This window comes from Salmo salar, chromosome 13 (assembly GCF_965601325.2).
Source record: "Salmo salar chromosome 13, fSalSal1, whole genome shotgun sequence".
Lineage (NCBI taxonomy): Eukaryota > Metazoa > Chordata > Actinopteri > Salmoniformes > Salmonidae > Salmo > Salmo salar.
This window is the reverse complement of record NC_138303.1, coordinates 36,351,089-36,372,568: the sequence shown is the minus strand read 5'-3', so window position 1 is coordinate 36,372,568 and position 21,480 is coordinate 36,351,089. Positions and strand designations below refer to the sequence as shown.

The 21,480-nt window shown below is 43.9% G+C and overlaps 1 protein-coding gene across 1 annotated transcript in view; it reads left to right on the top strand.

Annotated features, from left to right (window-relative positions):
• Positions 1-21,480, top strand: part of tafa1 (TAFA chemokine like family member 1) — a 33,619-nt gene that overhangs the window by 7,289 nt on the left and 4,850 nt on the right. The window lies entirely within an intron of this gene.

Genomic DNA, 21,480 nt, shown 5'->3' with positions numbered 1-21,480 from the left:
CATGCTTCGGCACTTCGCGGCTGAGCCGTTGTTGCTCCTAGACGTTTCCACTTCACAATAACAGCACTTACAGTTGACCGGGGCAGCTCTAGCAGGGCAGAAATTTGACGAACTGACTTGTTGGAAAGGTGGCAACCTATGACGGTGCCACGTTGAAAGTCACTGAGCTCTTCAGAAAGGCCAGTCTACTGACAATGTTTTTCTATGAAGATTGCATGGCTGTGTGCTCGATTTTATACACCTGTCAGCAACGGGTGTGGCTGAAATAGCTGATCCACTCATTTGAAGGGGTGTCCACATACTTTTGTATATATAGTGTATATAGGCCTAAGTCCAAGACAATAAGAAGACACAGTGACAGAATAAATCCAACCACACATTTGTTTCATCACAAAACCGGAAAGCAACATCTGTCCGGTGAAATTCACAAAGCATATTGCATGTAATAAGCAGTTACATGACCTACAGCATGGTCAATCAAGTTAATGTTTCTGACATTTTCTGCCTCCACTATTCCAGCACTATTTTAACATCAACATTTCAACATCATCAAATCCCGCTAAGACAGTGACAACTAAAAGATTCCAAAAACAATTTATTCCAATCAATGTAAGCTAAATATCATGTGGCTGTCCGTGGTACTGATTACCGTGTGTGTGTGTGTGTGTGTGTGTGTGTGTGTGTGTGTGTGTGTGTGTGTGTGTGTGTGTGTGTGTGTGTGTGTGTGTGTGTGTGTGTGTGTGTGTGTGTGTGTGTGTGTGTGTGTGTGTGTCTGTGTGTGTGTGCTTTCATGCAAGTAGAAAAACATGTTGACTCACCCTACTTGTAGAGAAATGCCAATGCCTCTCTTCCTCTCTTTCTTGTTGAAGAAACGGTCTATGATTGTAATACAGTACACACATTTAGTTTTCTGTTGTCCTAGGCTACCTCAGTAAAATAATTGCTCACTAGCTTAACATCCTTTCATTGGCAACGATGTGCCAACTAGTTAACATTAGCCTACGACATCTAGCTACTATACATGTTAAACTTCCGTCCTCTCAGACCAGAGGCACAATGTATGAATTTATGGTTGGATCAGAATCGCTGTTATAATCATTGGCCAGTAGGGAAAATTAAGTAAAACCACAAGTCCAAATCCTTATCTCCATCTATGGCTAATTTAGGAAAGGGCCAATTTTAGCTAGCTAGCTAGCCACCAGAGGACAACAACACAACGAGATGCAACAATTCATGTTTTTTTCTGTCATTGATATTTGGCTTTTGAGGTGATGTGATTGGTGCTTAGCCAAATCCAAACTTCTTTCCCTTGACACTTTTTTTTGGTGCGCCAGAACCATTCACAGTTGAGCTCGCTCAGTTTAGCACAACACTAATGTGCTATTATTGTATCGTTTTTTTAATCAAGGGAGGCCAAATGTTCACTGGCTTTCCTTGCATTCAATGCTACAGACAGCAACAATATCTCACTCTTTTTGACCAAAAAGTATCAGATAGATGGGCTATTCATAAAGAGACAGAGGGGTGCTGTTTCACTCGCTCGGATGCTTTCTCCAGTGAGATACATTCAGCCTCTTGCAAACTGAAGGAAAATTATGAAACACAGAGAGACAAAAAATACAATTATTTTCAGTTTTTTCTTTTTTTATTGGTCAATTTGACTTCCCTTGGAAACCTTGAATACACGCCACTGCAGAAGGGTTGTCATGCATGCATAACGGGCATTAGTTGGCATGCAACCATCCACACCCAACAGGGACCACAGGAAATGCACTATAGTACTCAAAAGTAAACACTCTTGCCACTGTTGCTAAGTTTTATTTCGTTTTTCAATCACACTTTATCTCTACTAACTCATAGTTAACTCATGCATAAGCTTTGTCCCATGTTTTGAACTTACTTTACAAACTGAACCATATGCTCAAAACAAACATATGCAATTAATCTATAGTGACATGGTTATATATAAATGATATGGTTATACAGTATATAAGTGTATGAAAAGGGTGTGCCCCCAGGTACAAAGTTATATTTATTTTAAATGCAAAATGCTGTCTGCCAGACAGTCCATTTTCCCATGTGGTGTGTGTGCTCTTAACAGTGATCTACATCCAGTGGAGGGAAACACATGCCATCTTAAATTAATCTGGAGTGATTGTACTGTTATTATGTACATTCTTCAAAGAGGAGGAAAGATTGGTGCTTTAGATAGGAAGAATCCTGTTGAGTGGTTGGCCTAAAGCTTAGATCCATGTGGAGATGTCATGAGAGACAACAGAGAGGAGGTGGTAGGAGACAGAAGCCTGAGGTGGTCTCACTCTCATCAACTCGCTCTCACCTACACTACGGCTGGCAGGGCTTGAACTCAGACAGTGTTGAACTCTACTTGGCTGAATGGTTCTTTCCTTAAAGCCCTGAAGATACAACATCAACATCATGTTTCTGTACGAAGACTCACAGTATCATTTTAATTCTCAGTGCAAATAAATACTTTAACTGACGGACACCAAAACGTTACATACATTTGTTTTGCGATAAAGAAATCAGAACTGAATCCACACACGTCAAAGTATAATATTTAGGTTAGAGGCAGTGGTTATAGGTAGGTTACACAATTTGTATGTTTCTTGCAAGCTACATGTTTTTCATTGTGTATCGCTCTGTAAAACAGTGAGAGAGAAAGAGAAGGAGCACAGACATTTCCCCCATGCTGTCTAACAAAGGACAGCCAGGATACTAGTACAGTACTACTCATTTGCCAAAGACAGGAGAGGCAAGGAGTGGAATGTAATAGCTGAACAGAGACGGCAACCAGGCTACAGTGCTACGTCCTCGCCAGAAACAAACATGGAAAATGGATTTTCAGCTGTCGCAAACAAAGGTTGCATCCTTCTCTGCCGAGTTGTAGAGAATGACAGTTTAATAGCCTTATATAATGCATCCTCCTGGCGCGTTATTTGACTTACATTTTCCTCATCCTACCCTCAGACCTCCGCTGAGAAGGCTTGGGTTAAAATACTATTTGAAATCTTTCATATACTTTGAGCATTTGCTTTAGTCTGCCTGGAGTGCCAGGTGGGAGGGGTTTGCACTTTTGAGACTTTTGTATTGGTTCCATTGCAACAGGCAAGCTTAATCAAGCACAGATACAATACTTGAAATGATTTCAAATAGTATTTGAACCCAGGTCTTCCTCAGAGCCAGGAAGCCATGCTCTCACCAGTCTCATCCCAGCCTCCCTGCAGTGTTTATGGGAAGTGGCATGCAGCCTGAGCTCCAGGCCCTGCTACATCTGGAGCCTGCCAAGGCCACTTTGGCACAATATTCTCCATACATGCCACAGTATGACCCCAGAAGACCAACACTCCATACAGCTCCATTATGCTATGTAGGGAACCTTTCTAGACTAATGCCCAGTCTATAAACTATTCTCATAGCATTTTCCACATGCCACATCAGACTTTGGAGTCTCCTTCAGGGGAGGAGAGTGATGTGCCAATTTTGGATTTTGGATTTGGGCCACATGTTCAGTTATTTTGTGTCTTTGGTTCAACTTGGTGAAAAGTAATCATATATGGATTCAGCACACTTTGGACATGCAATTACCCTTGTTATGTTCAGTATAGGAGCGATATTGGATTTTACAATTCGATTTCCTCACAATTTTCTCTCTTGGAAACCATGAATAATTCAATACACAAGACACATGTGGGCTTAGTGCTTGTAGATAGTTGTTTATACAACATGTTAATTGAAAATGTACATGCAGCAGCATTGCACAAAGGGCTATGGTTTGAGGTCAATGTGTGTGTGCAAAATGAATTCCGGTGGCCTACAGCTTAATTAATTACCCAGCACTCTTTCTGCTCTGCCTCTGCCAGCTGTTAGCAGCTTCAGACTCTCTGTATGAGGATCTCCGTGCATTAATAACCATGCTACATCACTCCCACTAGGCTCAGTGGCCGCTGGCGCAGGGGGATCTCCAAGAACGCACACATGCACGCACACATAAAGTGTAGAGTGGAAATTGTTTTGTTTTCCATGTTGGAGTCACACAAAAACAGCAATCCATCAACACAGTGTCAAACAGCCTCCACATTCAATGCGATCATCCTCTATTCACGTTTCACCATTTCTTTCTCCACAACAACAGCATGAGGATGAAGGAGGCTAGAAGAATACAATGTATCCTAACCCTAGATAAGATCTGATTTTGAAATAGAGTAAAGCGATAATCCTTTCACTGAACATATCATGCCTATGTCAGTGGTTCCCAACCTTTTCAGATCTGGGGACCACCAAATCATTGTCAAAAGATCTTGAGGACCACCATTTGCGATGCCAATGCATTTTTTGAAAAGAAAATATATTGGGGGTCACATTTAGCTAATTTTAATGATAAAACTAATAATTTATTCAACTTTTACAGCGCTTCTCAATACAATCTCAAAGCGCTTTAAGTGAGATAAAAAAAAAAATTGTGAAAAAAATAATAAATGCAACAAATAGTTCAATAGATGGATGATCATGCATAGTCAACTTCCACACAGCTCTGACACACACACACACACACACACACACACACACACACACACACACACACACACACACACACACACACACACACACACACACACACACACACACACACACACACACACACACACACACTTACCACACCAAACATGCTACCAGGGGTCTTTTCACAGTCCCCACATCTAGAACAAATTCAAGAAAACGTACAATATTATACTGTATAGAGCCATGATTGCATAGAACTCTCTTCCATCTCATATTGCTCAAGTGAACAGCAAACCTGGTTTCAAAAAACAGATAAGGCAATAGCTCACAATACAATGCCTCTCTCCTGTTTAACCTATATATTTTGTGTGTATGTACTGATATGTAGTCTCCATGTGACATTTTAAATGTGCGTAGCAGTAAAGGTAACAAATTAAAGGCCTATTATTATTTGAAACAATTTGAATTGTGAAAAGTTAAAATTGTAAAATTGCTTAATACCATTCATACTCCCAACTGTTATTATCTGCGGACCACCTGCGGTACCACCATTAGCCACAACATCCACATGACCACATCCACATGACCACATCCACGTGACCACATCCACATGACCACATCCACGTGACCACATCCACGTGACCACATCCACGTGACCACATCCACATGACCACATCCACGTGACCACATCCACATGACCACATCCAAGTGACCACATCCAAATGACCACATCCACGTGACCACATCCACGTGACCACATCAAAGTGACCACATCCACGTGACCATATCCACGTGACCACATCCACATGACCATATCCACGTGACCACATCCACATGACCACATCCACGTGACCACATCCACATGACCACATCCACGTGACCACATCCACGTGACCACATCCACGTGACCACATCCACGTGACCACATCCAAATGACCACATCCACGTGACCACATCCACATGACCACATCCACGTGACCACATCCACATGACCACATCCACGTGACCCCATCCACGTGACTACATCCACATGACCCCATCCACGTGACCACATTCACATGACCACATCCACGTGACCACATCCACGTGACCACATCCAAATGACCACATCCACATGACCACATCCACGTTACCACATCCACGTGACCACATCCACGTGACCACATCCACATCCACATCCACGTGACCACATCCACATGACCACATCCACGTGACCACATCCACGTGACCACATCCACGTGACCACATCCACATGACCACATCCACGTGACCACATCCACGTGACCACATCCACGTGACCACATCCAAATGACCACATCCACGTGACCACATCCACATGACCACATCCACGTGACCACATCCACATGACCACATCCACGTGACCCCATCCACGTGACTACATCCACATGACCCCATCCACGTGACCACATTCACATGACCACATCCACGTGACCACATCCACGTGACCACATCCAAATGACCACATCCACATGACCACATCCACGTTACCACATCCACGTGACCACATCCACGTGACCACATCCACATCCACATCCACGTGACCACATCCACATGACCACATCCACGTGACCACATCCACGTGACCACATCCACATCCACATCCACGTGACCACATCCACATGACCACATCCACGTGACCACATCCACATGACCACATCCACGTGACCACATCCACGTGACCACATCCACGTGACCACATCCACGTGACCACATCCACATGACCACATCCACGTGACCACATCCACATGACCACATCCACATGACCACATCCAAATGACCACATCCACATAAGCACATCCACGTGACCACATCCAAATGACCACATCCAAATGACCACATCCACGTGACCACATCCACATGACCACATCCACATAAGCACATCCACGTGACCACATCCAAATGACCACATCCACATGACCACATCCACATGACCACATCCAAATGACCACTTCCACATAAGCATATCCACGTGACCACATCCAAATGACCACATCCAAATGACCACATCCACGTGACCACATCCACGTGACCATATCCACGTGACCCCATCCACGTGACCCCATCCACGTGACCACATCCACATGACCCCATCCACGTGACCCCATCCACGTGACCCCATCCACGTGACCACATCCACATGACCATATCCACGTGACCACATCCACATGACCACATCCACATGACCACATCCACGTGACCCCATCCACGTGCCCACATCCAAATGACCACATCCACGTGACCCCATCCACGTGACCACATCCACATGACCACATCCACGTGACCACATCCACGTGACCACATCCACGTGACCACATCCACGTGACCACATCCACGTGACCACATCCAAATGACCACATCCACGTGACCACATCCACGTGACCACATCCACATGACCACATCCACGTGACCACATCCACATGACCACATCCACGTGACCCCATCCACGTGACTACATCCACATGACCCCATCCACGTGACCACATCCACATGACCACATCCACGTGACCACATCCACGTGACCACATCCACGTGACCACATCCAAATGACCACATCCACATGACCACATCCACGTTACCACATCCACGTGACCACATCCACGTGACCACATCCACATCCACATCCACGTGACCACATCCACATGACCACATCCACGTGACCACATCCACGTGACCACATCCACATCCACATCCACGTGACCACATCCACATGACCACATCCACGTGACCACATCCACATGACCACATCCACGTGACCACATCCACGTGACCACATCCACGTGACCACATCCACGTGACCACATCCACATGACCACATCCACGTGACCACATCCACATGACCACATCCACATGACCACATCCAAATGACCACATCCACATAAGCACATCCACGTGACCACATCCAAATGACCACATCCAAATGACCACATCCACGTGACCACATCCACATGACCACATCCACATAAGCACATCCACGTGACCACATCCAAATGACCACATCCACATGACCACATCCACATGACCACATCCAAATGACCACTTCCACATAAGCATATCCACGTGACCACATCCAAATGACCACATCCAAATGACCACATCCACGTGACCACATCCACGTGACCACATCCACGTGACCATATCCACGTGACCCCATCCACGTGACCCCATCCACGTGACCACATCCACATGACCCCATCCACGTGACCCCATCCACGTGACCCCATCCACGTGACCACATCCACGTGACCACATCCACATGACCATATCCACGTGACCACATCCACATGACCACATCCACGTGACCACATCCACGTGACCCCATCCACGTGCCCACATCCAAATGACCACATCCACGTGACCCCATCCACGTGACCACATCCACATGACCACATCCACGTGACCACATCCACGTGACCACATCCACGTGACCACATCCACGTGACCACATCCACGTGACCACATCCAAATGACCACATCCACGTGACCACATCCACGTGACCACATCCACATGACCACATCCACGTGACCACATCCACATGACCACATCCACGTGACCCCATCCACGTGACTACATCCACATGACCCCATCCACGTGACCACATCCACATCACCACATCCACGTGACCACATCACGTGACCACATCCACGTGACCACATCCAAATGACCACATCCACATGACCACATCCACGTTACCACATCCACGTGACCACATCCACGTGACCACATCCACGTGACCACATCCACATCCACGTGACCACATCCACATGACCACATCCACGTGACCACATCCACATGACCACATCCACGTGACAACATCCACGTGACCACATCCACGTGACCACATCCACGTGACCACATCCAAATGACCACATCCACGTGACCACATCCACATGACCACATCCAAATGACCACATCCACATAAGCACATCCAAATGACCACATCCACGTGACCACATCCACGTGACCACATCCACATGTCCACATCCACATGACCACATCCACGTGACAACATCCACGTGACCACATCCACGTGACCACATCCACGTGACCACATCCAAATGACCACATCCACGTGACCACATCCACATGACCACATCCACATGACCACATCCAAATGACCACATCCAAATGACCACATCCAAATGACCACATCCACGTGACCACATCCACGTGACCACATCCACATGTCCACATCCACATAAGCACATCCACATGACTACATCCAAATGACCACATCCACGTAACCACATCCATGTGACCACATCCACATGACCCCATCCACGTGACCACATATGTGGATGTGGTCACGTGGATGGGGTCATGTGGATGTGGTCATGTGGATGTGGTCATGTGGATGTGGTCACGTGGATGTGGTCATTTGGATGTGGTCACGTGGATGTGGTCACGTGGATGTGGTCATGTGGATGTGGTCACGTGGATGTGGTCACGTGGATGTGGTCATGTGGATGTGGTCACGTGGATGTGGTCATGTGGATGTGGTCACGTGGATGTGGATGTGGTCACGTGGATGTGGTCACGTGGATGTGGTCACGTGGATGTGGTCATGTGGATGTGGTCACGTGGATGTGGTCACGTGGATGTGGTCATTTGGATGTGGTCACGTGGATGTGGTCACGTGGATGTGGTCACGTGGATGTTGTCACGTGGATGTGGTCATGTGGATGTGGACATGTGGATGTGGTCACGTGGATGTGGTCACGTGGATGTGGTCATTTGGATGTGCTTATGTGGATGTGGTCATTTGGATGTGGTCATGTGGATGTGGTCACGTGGATGTGGTCATTTGGATGTGGTCACGTGGATGTGGTCACGTGGATGTGGTCACGTGGATGTTGTCACGTGGATGTGGTCATGTGGATGTGGTCACGTGGATGTGGTCATGTGGATGTGGTCACGTGGATGTGGATGTGGTCACGTGGATGTGGTCACGTGGATGTGGTCACGTGGATGTGGTAACGTGGATGTGGTCATGTGGATGTGGTCATTTGGATGTGGTCACGTGGATGTGGTCACGTGATGTGGTCATGTGGATGTGGTCACGTGGATGTGGTCACGTGGATGTGGTCATGTGGATGTGGTCACGTGGATGTGGTCATGTGGATGTGGTCACGTGGATGTGGATGTGGTCACGTGGATGTGGTCACGTGGATGTGGTCACGTGGATGTGGTAACGTGGATGTGGTCATGTGGATGTGGTCATTTGGATGTGGTCACGTGGATGTGGTCACGTGGATGTGGTCACGTGGATGTGGTCATGTGGATGTGGTCACGTGGATGGGGTCATGTGGATGTAGTCACGTGGATGGGGTCACGTGGACCACATCCACATGACCACATCCACGTGACCACATCCACATGACCACATCCACATGACCACATCCACATGACTACATCCAAATGACCACATCCACGTAACCACATCCATGTGACCACATCCACATGACCCCATCCACGTGACCACATCCACGTGACCACATCCACATGACCACATCCAAATTCATAACACAGTCGCTGATGTAATTGGGCACGAAAGGATGCATGATATTCTGAATGAATAATTGACACATACACCATTTTCTTAGAATATATGATAAACTACAAAGCAGTATTAATGGTAATACATTTCACACCACCTTACCAGTTGATGGGATTTTGATGTCTGACATTTTTTTCTGACCAACATTAATTTATCATGATGCCGGCGTCAACTATAATCAGTATTAAACTATTAGTGTTGTGAGTCTGCTGTACATCTCAGTGACACAAGATCTGGACCCTTAGGTATCGTCAAGAAGACTCCCCCCTGGGTCTGATGCTGTGTCTGGGCTGAACTGTAACCACCAGAAAATAACATAATCATTTCAATCATTTCATTTCAGCTGTTTTTTTCTTGTCCTAATCTCTTGCAAAAAAAATTTTGCGACCATTTAGCCCTAACTCTGACCCTAGCTTCATGTCCACATCTTGGTTCAAACCTAACCCTATCCTCAACTATAACCCTAGCCATAACCCTAACCCTAGCTTCATGTCCACGCCCCGGTTCATCATGTCCATACCCCGGTTCATCATGTCCACACCCCGGTTCATCATGTCAACACCCCGGTTCATCATGTCCACACCCCGGTTCATCATGTCCATACCCCGGTTCATCATGTCCACACCCCGGTTCATCATGTCAACACCCCGGTTCATCATGTCAACACCCGGTTCATCATGTCCACACCCCGGTTCATCATGTCCACACCCCGGTTCATCATGTCAACACCCCGGTTCATCATGCCCACACCCCGGTTCATCATGTCCACACCCCGGTTCATCATGTCCACACCCCGGTTCATCATGTCCACACCCCGGTGCATCATGTCGACACCCCAGTTCATCATGTCCACACCCCGGTTCATCATGTCCACATCCCGGTTCATCATGTCCACACCCCGGTTCATCATGTCAACACCCCGGTTCATCATGTCCACATCCCGGTTCATCATGTCCACACCCCGGTTCATCATGTCCACACCCCGGTGCATCATGTCGACACCCCAGTTCATCATGTCCACACCCCGGTTCATCATGTCCACATCCCGGTTCATCATTTCAACACCCCGGTTTATCATGTCCACATCCCGGTTCATCATGTCCACATATCCTCCATTCTTAGTTATTTCAAATGCTCAACAGGGATATGCAATTCATTATCATGACTTAAACCTCATTAACTAGAAAAATAGCATCTTGAATTCCTAATTAGGTCCAAGGATGAGGCTTGGTATGATAAATAAGGAAGGTAATTAATACTGTGAGTATCAGGCTCTATTGCAGATTTCAGCTTCTTCTGCTTCTTATACCTCCTTGGTGTGCCACAAATCACTTTGCATATTTCAACCACCCATCCAATTACAGCACGTTCAGAGCTGATGTTAAGCATGCCGATGCCGAGGTAGAGGGGGGATAGATAGAAATGACTGCTCTGTTGCAATAACGGGAACCCTATCACAGGATGAGGGATGGAGTTAGGCTAGAGAGCATCAATTGGAGCAGCATCCTATTCTCTCACATTGGGACACTGGTGATAAGAAAAGACCTAATGGTACTTCATTGTATAGAAATGATGATTGGTATACTGTCCCTTCATTAATATGAACCAAACAGTCCACTGGTGGCAGCAGGACTGGAGAGTAGGCTAGAAGTTAGATAAAACATGAAACAGTAGGATGTACACGGCACCAACACCCACATAGCCTAATTCCTAACGCACGATTAAGATAACTGAAAATGCTTGTTACCTAAGACATCTCTGCACAACCCCAGCATATTGAATTAATCATTCACCATTTCCTTCAACTCCTTTTACCAGCACTGTCACCCTGCGAAACTTACGTAATCATTACTACCCAACCCAGGAGAGTACATGTCTTCTTGTATGACAGGTTATTTAAGCATTCTATTATACAGTGCATTATCACACAGAGCACATGTTGCAGCAGAGTGCAGTAGCAGGCCAGTCAGACACATTAGTACCCAGCACCAGACCGCAGTGTCTGTCCATCCAGCCCTAAGAGGAAACGACGTCGCTACAGATCCAAGCTAAGCAGCTGTCCACTGAAGACTCTTTGAATAGCGCTCGCCAATCACTTACCTCCTTTCTTTCTTAACTTTCATTCTTTCTTTTTTTCATTCTTTCTTTCTCCATGCAGACTCAAAGTCTGTCATCAGGGAAGGCTATCTATAGATATTAAATACCTGGAAACGTAGCAGGCAGAGAGAGCTAGGGCCAGATAGATAGGCAGGCAGACAAAGCTTTGACATTTAACAATGGAGTAAGGAAACTAGGGGCTCATGTTCCATGTTTCTTGTCCTATTTTACCAATGTCACCATTCACCAGATAATGCAAGTCTAAAGTGGCATGTTTTTCTTTCATTGAATGATTGCTACTGTAGTTTGTTGTCACGACCGACAGCACACATATACAGTATATCCACAGCAAAACCATAATCACCATGGGCAGTTTTTCACATAAGGGAAGACTGGGAATATGATTTCATACCCTTGATCAATACCAGTTTTACAACAGCCTCTGCCTCCCTGTATGACAGCTGTGGAGACAGGCTTTGAGGCTCAGATGCAAATGGGAGGAAAAAAACATTCCCTTTCTCTCTCTGGTCCCTCACTCTCTGGTTCCTCTCTTCCATGCTGTTTTCATGCATCTTAAAACAGCAGCAGCAGCTCCCTCCTCTCAGTTTGCATTTCAATAAAGTATTGCCCATTCTAGGTGGCCTGTTGCATAGGACATATCTTTCACCCTCCTGTGTTAAAGTGACAGTGCTGCCAGCCATTTATTTCATACATTTCCTTGCTTATATTTGTCATGGGCCCTACTTTTTCAGAGTAGCAATTTATATTTTTCTTCAGCCATGTGTAAATTGTGCATGCTGTGAAAAAGGACTTTGCTAAATCCAATCCAGAGGGGGAGAGGGGAGGATCATTCTTTCTGCTCTGGGAGGGTAGGTAAACATGCGCATGCACGCACGCACACACACTTACTGGGACCTCTCAGTGCTTTTCAAAGCCATGTTATTTGCTCTAAGGAAACATTGATCTAACATTGAGCTGTTCATAACATTCAGTAACTCAGGGTTTTTTTTTGTGCCATGACTCACACGGTTCATCTAGATTTCATTTTGCCTATTGAATTTCAAAAGACAAAGTTATAATTGGCAAACATATCCTGTTATCTTACGTTGTTCTTTTTTTGCAGAAACAAATTTCTCATGAGCGGCATATTTATCATAGAATTTATCATGCAATATTGTCTCCATGTTTCTCTGTTTTCCCCAAGCATTTTAGACCAAAATAACAACAGCACTGCAGGGACTTTACTGGAGGGAGAAACATAGTCCTTAAATTTGACACCATGCAGGCTTGTGTTTTGTGGCTCTCACTGTCTTCCATCTGCATTAATTTGACATTCTCTAATCTGGTTGTCTCATTACCTCAGTAACAGGTCTGTGGTAGCCTGCTGGCATGGACCTCTACAGAGAATGAACCATAAGAGCTGCCTATTACGGGTCACCTTGAGCAAATCTTCTATTTAATGGTGACAGGCATGCTGCTTCCTTCCAAGCATGGGCTGTGGTTTGCCAGGACTCTTGGAGATATGTCCTGCTGTTTCATTTAAGTTAGTTGTTATATGTATAACATTTGAGCACACAAAAGAGGGACCTAGGTTGCAAATGTAATATTTGCTATAATTTAAGTGTAATATTTACTGAGCAGTTACTTTCCTTTGTTATAACATCATCAATACCAATAATTCTTATTTCCTCCTCAAATTATGTAATAAAGGCAATAATTACATTATGTAACTTTTAGAAACATCTCTGAAGGCAGCCAAACATGGCATTGTTCTGAAGGAGTTGTCATAGATTAGCAGATCACAGACCAGTGTCTATGCCTGAATGTGTGCGTGTGCGTAGATGCGTGAGAGCGTGGGAGAGAGCCATGTCACCTGAGTGTGTCCATGTGTGCATGCGTCTGTGTGTTGGTGCGTGTATGCTCATGCATGTGTGTCTCATGCATGTCTGTTTTTTTAACCGATTGAAATTATAAGGGGATATCGAGGAACAAATGCCGTTGTCAAGACTACAACGGTGCCAGTGCAATGAGTGGAGATGACTCAGGTGTTCAAAAGTTTATATCAGACCGAGAGCCTACTGCTTTTATGTAGTTCTTTAGGCGTTTTAGTTTAGAGAACAATATTTCGGTAGAAACTACAGTTACAGTGATGGTAAAAACAGCTTGATTGCCATAGCAACATCAGGGAAACTGGGCAGTAGGGAGTGGTGCTTCAAATACAACAGTTCTACAACATCTTTAATTCAGCCTCTCATTCTCCTTAGTTGTCGGCCTCAACGCGTTTAATACGGAAAGAGATGAACTGTATAGGAAGCTCTAGGGACAGGTCGTCTGGATACTGGACAGCCAATAAATTGCCAGATGCAAACAGATGATCATCTTTAGTGGACAACAGTTCTTGAGGGTTTGAACAAAAAAAGCTGTTTGCTGGCGAACCGGCATTTGAGTTGTGTGGTTGCAATATAACCAGTCCCTTGTCTCTGGTATATCTTGGCATTCATCATTCAAGACTAAGTTAAATTGTGTGCAGTGCAATGGACACAATGCACAATGTCTCAGGAAAGACTGTCTGTGTTGGCAATACTCAGTATAGAAAACAGTCGGGCACGCAACCTGGACCTACATGCCATGGTAACAAAAAAAACACAAAAGGACTTCAGAAGCCTTGGGGAGTCCCTCAAGTTGGATTTAATTTGATTTAATTTAATTTACCTTGAATATTGCATCCCATTTGTGTAGGCCATTAGCCTGACAAAACCCGCTGAGTTCAACAATAAATAGTTGCTGAATTTATCCTCAAGCCAACATGTATTTGATGTGTACTTTTCATTTTTAAAAGTTTATAAATAGCAGATAAAAAAGTTTCTTCAGAAAGTATTTGTAACAGTCTTCGTCGTCTGAAGAGGAGGAATCATCGGACCAAAACGCAGCGTGGTAAGTGTTCATGCTTTATTTAATAAACTGAACACTAAACAAAAATAACAAAGAGAAGAACCGAAACAGTTCCGTAAGGTGCAAAACACTAAACAGAAATCAACCACTAAGACTAGGGAGGTTTTCCAATGCTTGGCAAAGAAGGGCACCTATTGGTAGATGGGTAAAAAAAGTGACTGAAGTTATTAATTACACTTTGGATGGTGTATCAATACACCCAGTCACTACAAAGATACAGGCATCCTTCCAAACTAAGTTGCCGAAGAGGAAGCAAACCGCTCAGGGATTTCACCCACGAGGCCAATGGTGACTTTAAAACAGTTACAGAGTTTAATGTGATAGGAGAAAACTGAAGATGGATCAACAACATTGTAGTTACTCCACAATACTAACCTAATTGACAGAGAGAAAAGAAGGAAGCCTGTTCTGAATAAAATATTCCAAAACATGCATCCTGTTTGCAAGACACTAAAGTAATACTGCACAGAATGTGGCAAAGTAATTCACTTTTTGTCCTGAATACAAAGTGTTATGTTTGGGGCAAATACAACACATTATATACTTTCAAGCATAGTGGTGGCTGCATCATGTTATGGGTATGCTTGTAATCATTAAGGACTGCGGAGTTTTTCAGGGTAAAAAAGAAATGGAGCAAAGCACTGGCAAAATGTTTGAGGAAAACTTGGTTCAGTCTGCATTCCACCAGACACTGGGAGATGAATTCACCTTTCAGCAGAACAATAACCTAAAAGGCCAAATATACACTGGAGTTGCTTACCAAGAAGACAGTGAATGTTCATGAGTGGACGTGTTAGTTTTGACTTAAATAGGCTTGAAAATCTATGGGAAAACCTGAAAATGTTTGTCTAGCAATGATCAACAACCAATTTGACAGAGCTTGAAGAATTATGAAAATAATAATGGGCAAATGTTGCACAATCCTGGTGTGGAAAGCTCTTAGAGACTTACCCAGAAAGACCCACAGCTGTAATTGATGCCAAAGGTGCTTCTTCAACGTATCGACTCAGGGATGTGTATACTTGTGTAAATGAGATAATTCTGTACTTAATTTCTAAAAACGATTTAATCAATTTTGAATTCAGGCTGTAACACAACAAAATGTGGGATAAGTCAAGGGGTATGAATACTTTCTGAAAGCACTGTAGATAGTAGATACTACAATGCATAATGAAACAATCCCTAGTAAGCTAGTGTTTTGAGGGTGGACATACTGTGTTATTTGGAATTAATAGACTGGTTTTATGCACAACAACTTTCTATCCAAGCTGGGAGAGAGAGTGAGGAGAGCTCATGTCATGCAGGTTCAGGTAGCCTATATAGGACAGTTGTATATTCAAAAAAATCGATTGGTAACTCATTAGTATGCTGTTGCATCAAAAATGTATTTTACTATCTGCAATGTTTTAATTTCCAATTTTAATTACTGAACAAGTAATTACATTATTGCCACCAGCCAGCAATCTAAAAATGACAGCATTGCATCACCTTGTATAGCTTTGTGAAATGTTAGGCTTAACATGACAAAATGATGACCAAATAGGCCTAACAATAAACATTTATAAAAAAAATGTTTTTATTTATTTAACTAGGCAAGTCAGTTAAGAACAAATGATGACAGCCTACCCCGGACAAACCTGGATGACGCTGGCCCAATTGTGCGCCGCCCTATGGGATTCCCAATCACGGACGGATTTGACACAGCCTGGATTTGAACCATTGAGATGCAGTGCCTTAGACCGCTGTGCCACTCAGGAGCCCCTTAGTTAAAGCAAAGCTAGCATAACCTAGCACCACAGAAAGCCTATCATTGATTCGATAAGAAATCAGCCACATAAACATATCGCAATTTCAGCACCATGGACAGCTATCGGTATTCTATACTTTGTGAGTGGCTGTCTGGCTGACACATTAGGTTATTCATTTTTTAGGGAGGGGGCTGCAACTCCGACCTTGTAGGGGTCCAGAGAAACTGCATTACGCCAATGACACACACACACACTCTCTGTGTTAATTATAGTAGGCAGCAAGTCATGGCATGCTTATGGCATATAGTATTTGTGACATTTCTAGTGAGATGTAGCGACCATTTGCCTTTGAGAAATTCACAGCTTCATTACTGGTGAATAGTCAATTATTGGTCCCATATTGCCCCTGTTCACCTCCATTAGACACAGAGAATCTCAGAGCCACGCAATTGTGGAATCTCAATGTTGTGAGTCATTGTCATGCATGCGTTGGCACTACAGTATGAACCTCTATATTAGGAGTAATAAATCATCATTCTTCATTTCCGCTGGGTTTCACTGGGTTTCAGCATGCGTTTGATTGTTTTGTGGACTCCCCAGAAACTGATGTACTCCTCTGTTAGTCCTCAGAAAGTGATTTACCATAGACACCAGGTGTTGTGTGACCTGTCCAAATCATGAGTTCTTAAATTATTTAGTGTTCACACAAAGGTTTGTCTCTGCAGCCCCCATGAATCGGGGCTCCCAAACCCCTTTTACACTGGTTTGAAATGTTACAACCATCTCCCCTGAGTGCCACAGAAAGTACATTGTCAAATGTCAGGACTGTACCTTATCTTTCCTCGAAATGCAGTAAAAAGGGTCAATGCCTCTAAAGAAAATAAAAAAGCGGCCCAGATCTATTGGGTGGTAGGTTGTGTGTTGGCACCTGTGTTGCTGACAAATCCAATGTTCAAAGTCCTGCAGCCAGGAGGAGGGCACTAGCAGAAACATGGCATAGCAACTAAAACAGTGCCATACTAGAAAAGCTCCTCCTGTTCCTGCCTGCCTTTACCACCAACCCCCTGGAATGACTGTCAGTCAACACAACAGCAGTAGAATCAATAAGCTAAGAGATCAGGAACTGGCTCGTGACATGCTTCAAATAATGTGCTTCTCAGGGAGAGATGGGAGATATTAAACTGATATTTTTCTGCTTTTCGGAAAACACATAAACTCAACCTTCCATAGAATATCACAGCTTCTATTAGACCTATAGCTACATAAACACATGCATGCACACACTAGTTCTGACACCATTTGTCATGTTGACTTCGTTCTCAGTCATTGATAACGGAAGAGGGGAATGGAAATACAGAAAACGATTATATCCTGGCATGGCTCCAGCGCCGTCACCTGATGAGGCAGTATTCATCGCCAGCCATTATTATTATCCATAGGCAGCTTTTCTCCATCTCCCATGATATATTCATGATGCAGAGATGTGGTCTTGGGGCATGCAGTGTGTGGCAGTCACAAACTGACTCCACGCCGACTGAGCTTAAAGAACGCTCATCAGTTTTACATTGCTTTTGTTTGAAGCCACCGAATACACCTGCCCAGCTGGAAATAACCAAGTCTATTTGCATTTTTATTTGATTTTAATATATTCTTCAGCGGTAATGATTTCCAATTATAGAGTATATCCAGACTCAAACGTGTGTTCTCTCTGCTGCTGCTCTCAACAAGCAATGAACAAAGTGGATTCTGTTGAGTAGTGTGGTTTTAAATAGATCAAAGGATGAATCTGGGTCTTGTCTTATGCAATTAAGAAGATGCATTAAAGAGAACAAACCCCTGTGGGCTGTTGTTGTTTTAACTGATGCCCTATTGCTTCCACTGCTATATCAGGATTAACATTGTGCAAATAGGCCCTGTTGTTATACAGTACACCGACCAGGCTCAGAGCTACACTTTATGTCTCTCCTCAACATCTGCCAAAGGTTGTTGACTTTTTCTCAACCACTAGCCTTGAGTCACAAAAACCCCTCTGAGAATTGGGAAGCCAAAGTTTGTAATTTCTTTCCTACCCCTCAATTAAACTTCAATTACCATTGTTTAATTACTGTATTACAATTATTTCCACCAATTAAGCCTCTAGGCTGTCTCTAACTTCACTTCTCAGCTTTGCTGCTATTATTTGAAGTCACTTCTCAGTCAATCTATACATTTCAGATATCTGGTAGACGTTACAGTGAGGGAAAAAAGTATTTGATCCCCTGCTGATTTTGTACGTTTGCCCACTGACAAAGAAATGATCAGTCTATAATTTTAATGGTAAGTTTATTTGAACAGTGAGAGACAGAATAACAACAACAAAAAATCCAGAAAAACGCATGTCAAAAATGTTATAAATTGATTTGCATTTTAATGAGGGAAATAAGAATTTGACTTAGTACTTGGTGGCAAAACCCTTGTTGGCAATCACAGAGGTCAGACGTTTCTTGTAATTGGCCACCAGGTTTGCACACATCTCAGGAGGGATTTTGTCCCACTCCTCTTTGCAGATCTTCTCCAAGTCATTAAGGTTTTGAGGCTGACGTTTGGCAACTCGAACCTTCAGCTCCCTCCAAAGATTTTCTATGGGATTAAGGTCTGGAGACTGGCTAGGCCACTCCAGAACCTTAATGTGTTTCTTCTTGAGCCACTCCTTTGTTGCCTTGGCCGTGTGTTTTGGGTCATTGTCATGCTGGAATACCCATCCACGACCCATTTTCAATGCCCTGGCTGAGGGAAGGAGGTTCTCACCCAAGATTTGACGTACATGGCCCCGTCCATCGTCCCTTTGATGCGGTGAAGTTGTCCTGTCCCCTTAGCAGAAAAACACCCCCAAAGCATAATGTTTCCACCTCCATGTTTGACGGTGGGGATGGTGTTCTTGGGGTCATAGGCAGCATTCCTCCTCCTCCAAACACGGCGAGTTGAGTTGATGCCAAAGAGCTCCATTTTGATCTCATCTGACCACAACACTTTCACCCAGTTGTCCTCTGAATCATTCAGATGTTCATTGGCAAACTTCAGACGGGTATGTATATGTGCTTTCTTGAGCAGGGGGACCTTGTGGGGCAATTGTTTCTTGGTGACTATGGTCCCAGCTGCCTTGAGATCATTGACAAGATCCTCCCGTGTAGTTCTGGGCTGATTCCTCACCGTTCTCATGATCATTGCAACTCCACAAGGTGAGATCTTGCATAGAGCCCCAGGCCGAGGGAGATTGACAGTTCTTTTGTGTTTCTTCCATTTGCGAATAATCGCACCAACTGTTGTCACCTTCTCACCAAGCTGCTTGGCAATGGTCTTGTAGCCCATTCCAGCCTTGTGTAGGTCTACAATCTTGTCCATGACATCCTTGGAGAGCTCTTTGTTCTTGGCCATAGTGGAGAATTTGGAATCTGATTGATTGATTGTTTCTGTGGACAGGTGTCTTTTATACAGGTAACAAGCTGAGATTAGGAGCACTCCCTTTAAGAGTGTGCTCCTAATCTCAGCTCGTTACCTGTATAAAAGACACCTGGGAGCCAGAAATCTTTCTGATTGAGAGGGGGTCAAATACTTATTTCCCTCATTAAAATGCAAATCAATTTATAATATTTTTGACATGCGTTTTTCTGGATTTCTTTGTTGTTATTCTGTCTCTCACTGTTCAAATAAACCTACCATTAAAATTATAGACAGATAATTTCATTGTCAGTGGGCAAACTTACAAAATCAGCAGGGGATCAAATACTTTTTTCCCTCACTGTATGTACAATGCACACTCTGAAAAACACAACGCTATGATGCATAAAGACAGTGGGTGGGTGAAGAATATCAGAAATCCTAATACCCTTACTTATAATGGTAACATTTGGAAGCTTCTTAAACATTCTTTGCATGTCTTATTGAAAATGTGAACTGAATTATTTTGCTAATGAGATAAGGTGGTAGAATGACTGAGCAAGTGAGTCGGTAGGAGAGTAGTGTGTGGCCTCCTTTCATCCAGGGGTCAGGAGAGGTGGTGTTGGATAATCTTATCAGGCTTTACCATGATGTCTGAATTATAGCATGAAACTGACACCGACTCATCTCCAACCTGAATTTAAGCTCTTTTAAATGTTAATCTGGGTTTTGACTCTGAATATGGGTTTTACTAGAAATCTCATATCTTTGAAGACAAATCAAAATTTCTATCTAGTTGGTGAAAAGTCCGTTGGCTATATTTGACTAATCTTTGGGTATTGCACAAGGTAAGATTATAGCACGAGTGTTATTCAACCCAGTCTCATGGGCTATAATGTTCCATTGTATTACTTTCATCAGCAGGTGATATCCACTGCTGCTCTGCAATTACATTCTCTAGTCATAAAACATTTTTTAAACATAATGACATATACATTTCTCAACAAACTTCTCCAAGTAGGAATATGTTCATACTTGTCTCATTTTGAAAACACAAAGGAATATACTTTCTCTCTACAAACTCCTCCAAATGGGAAACTTTACATTTCTCCCACCTGATTCACAATAAACCTTCCTTGTTTCTGGTCAACAGACAGGCCTAATTGTTG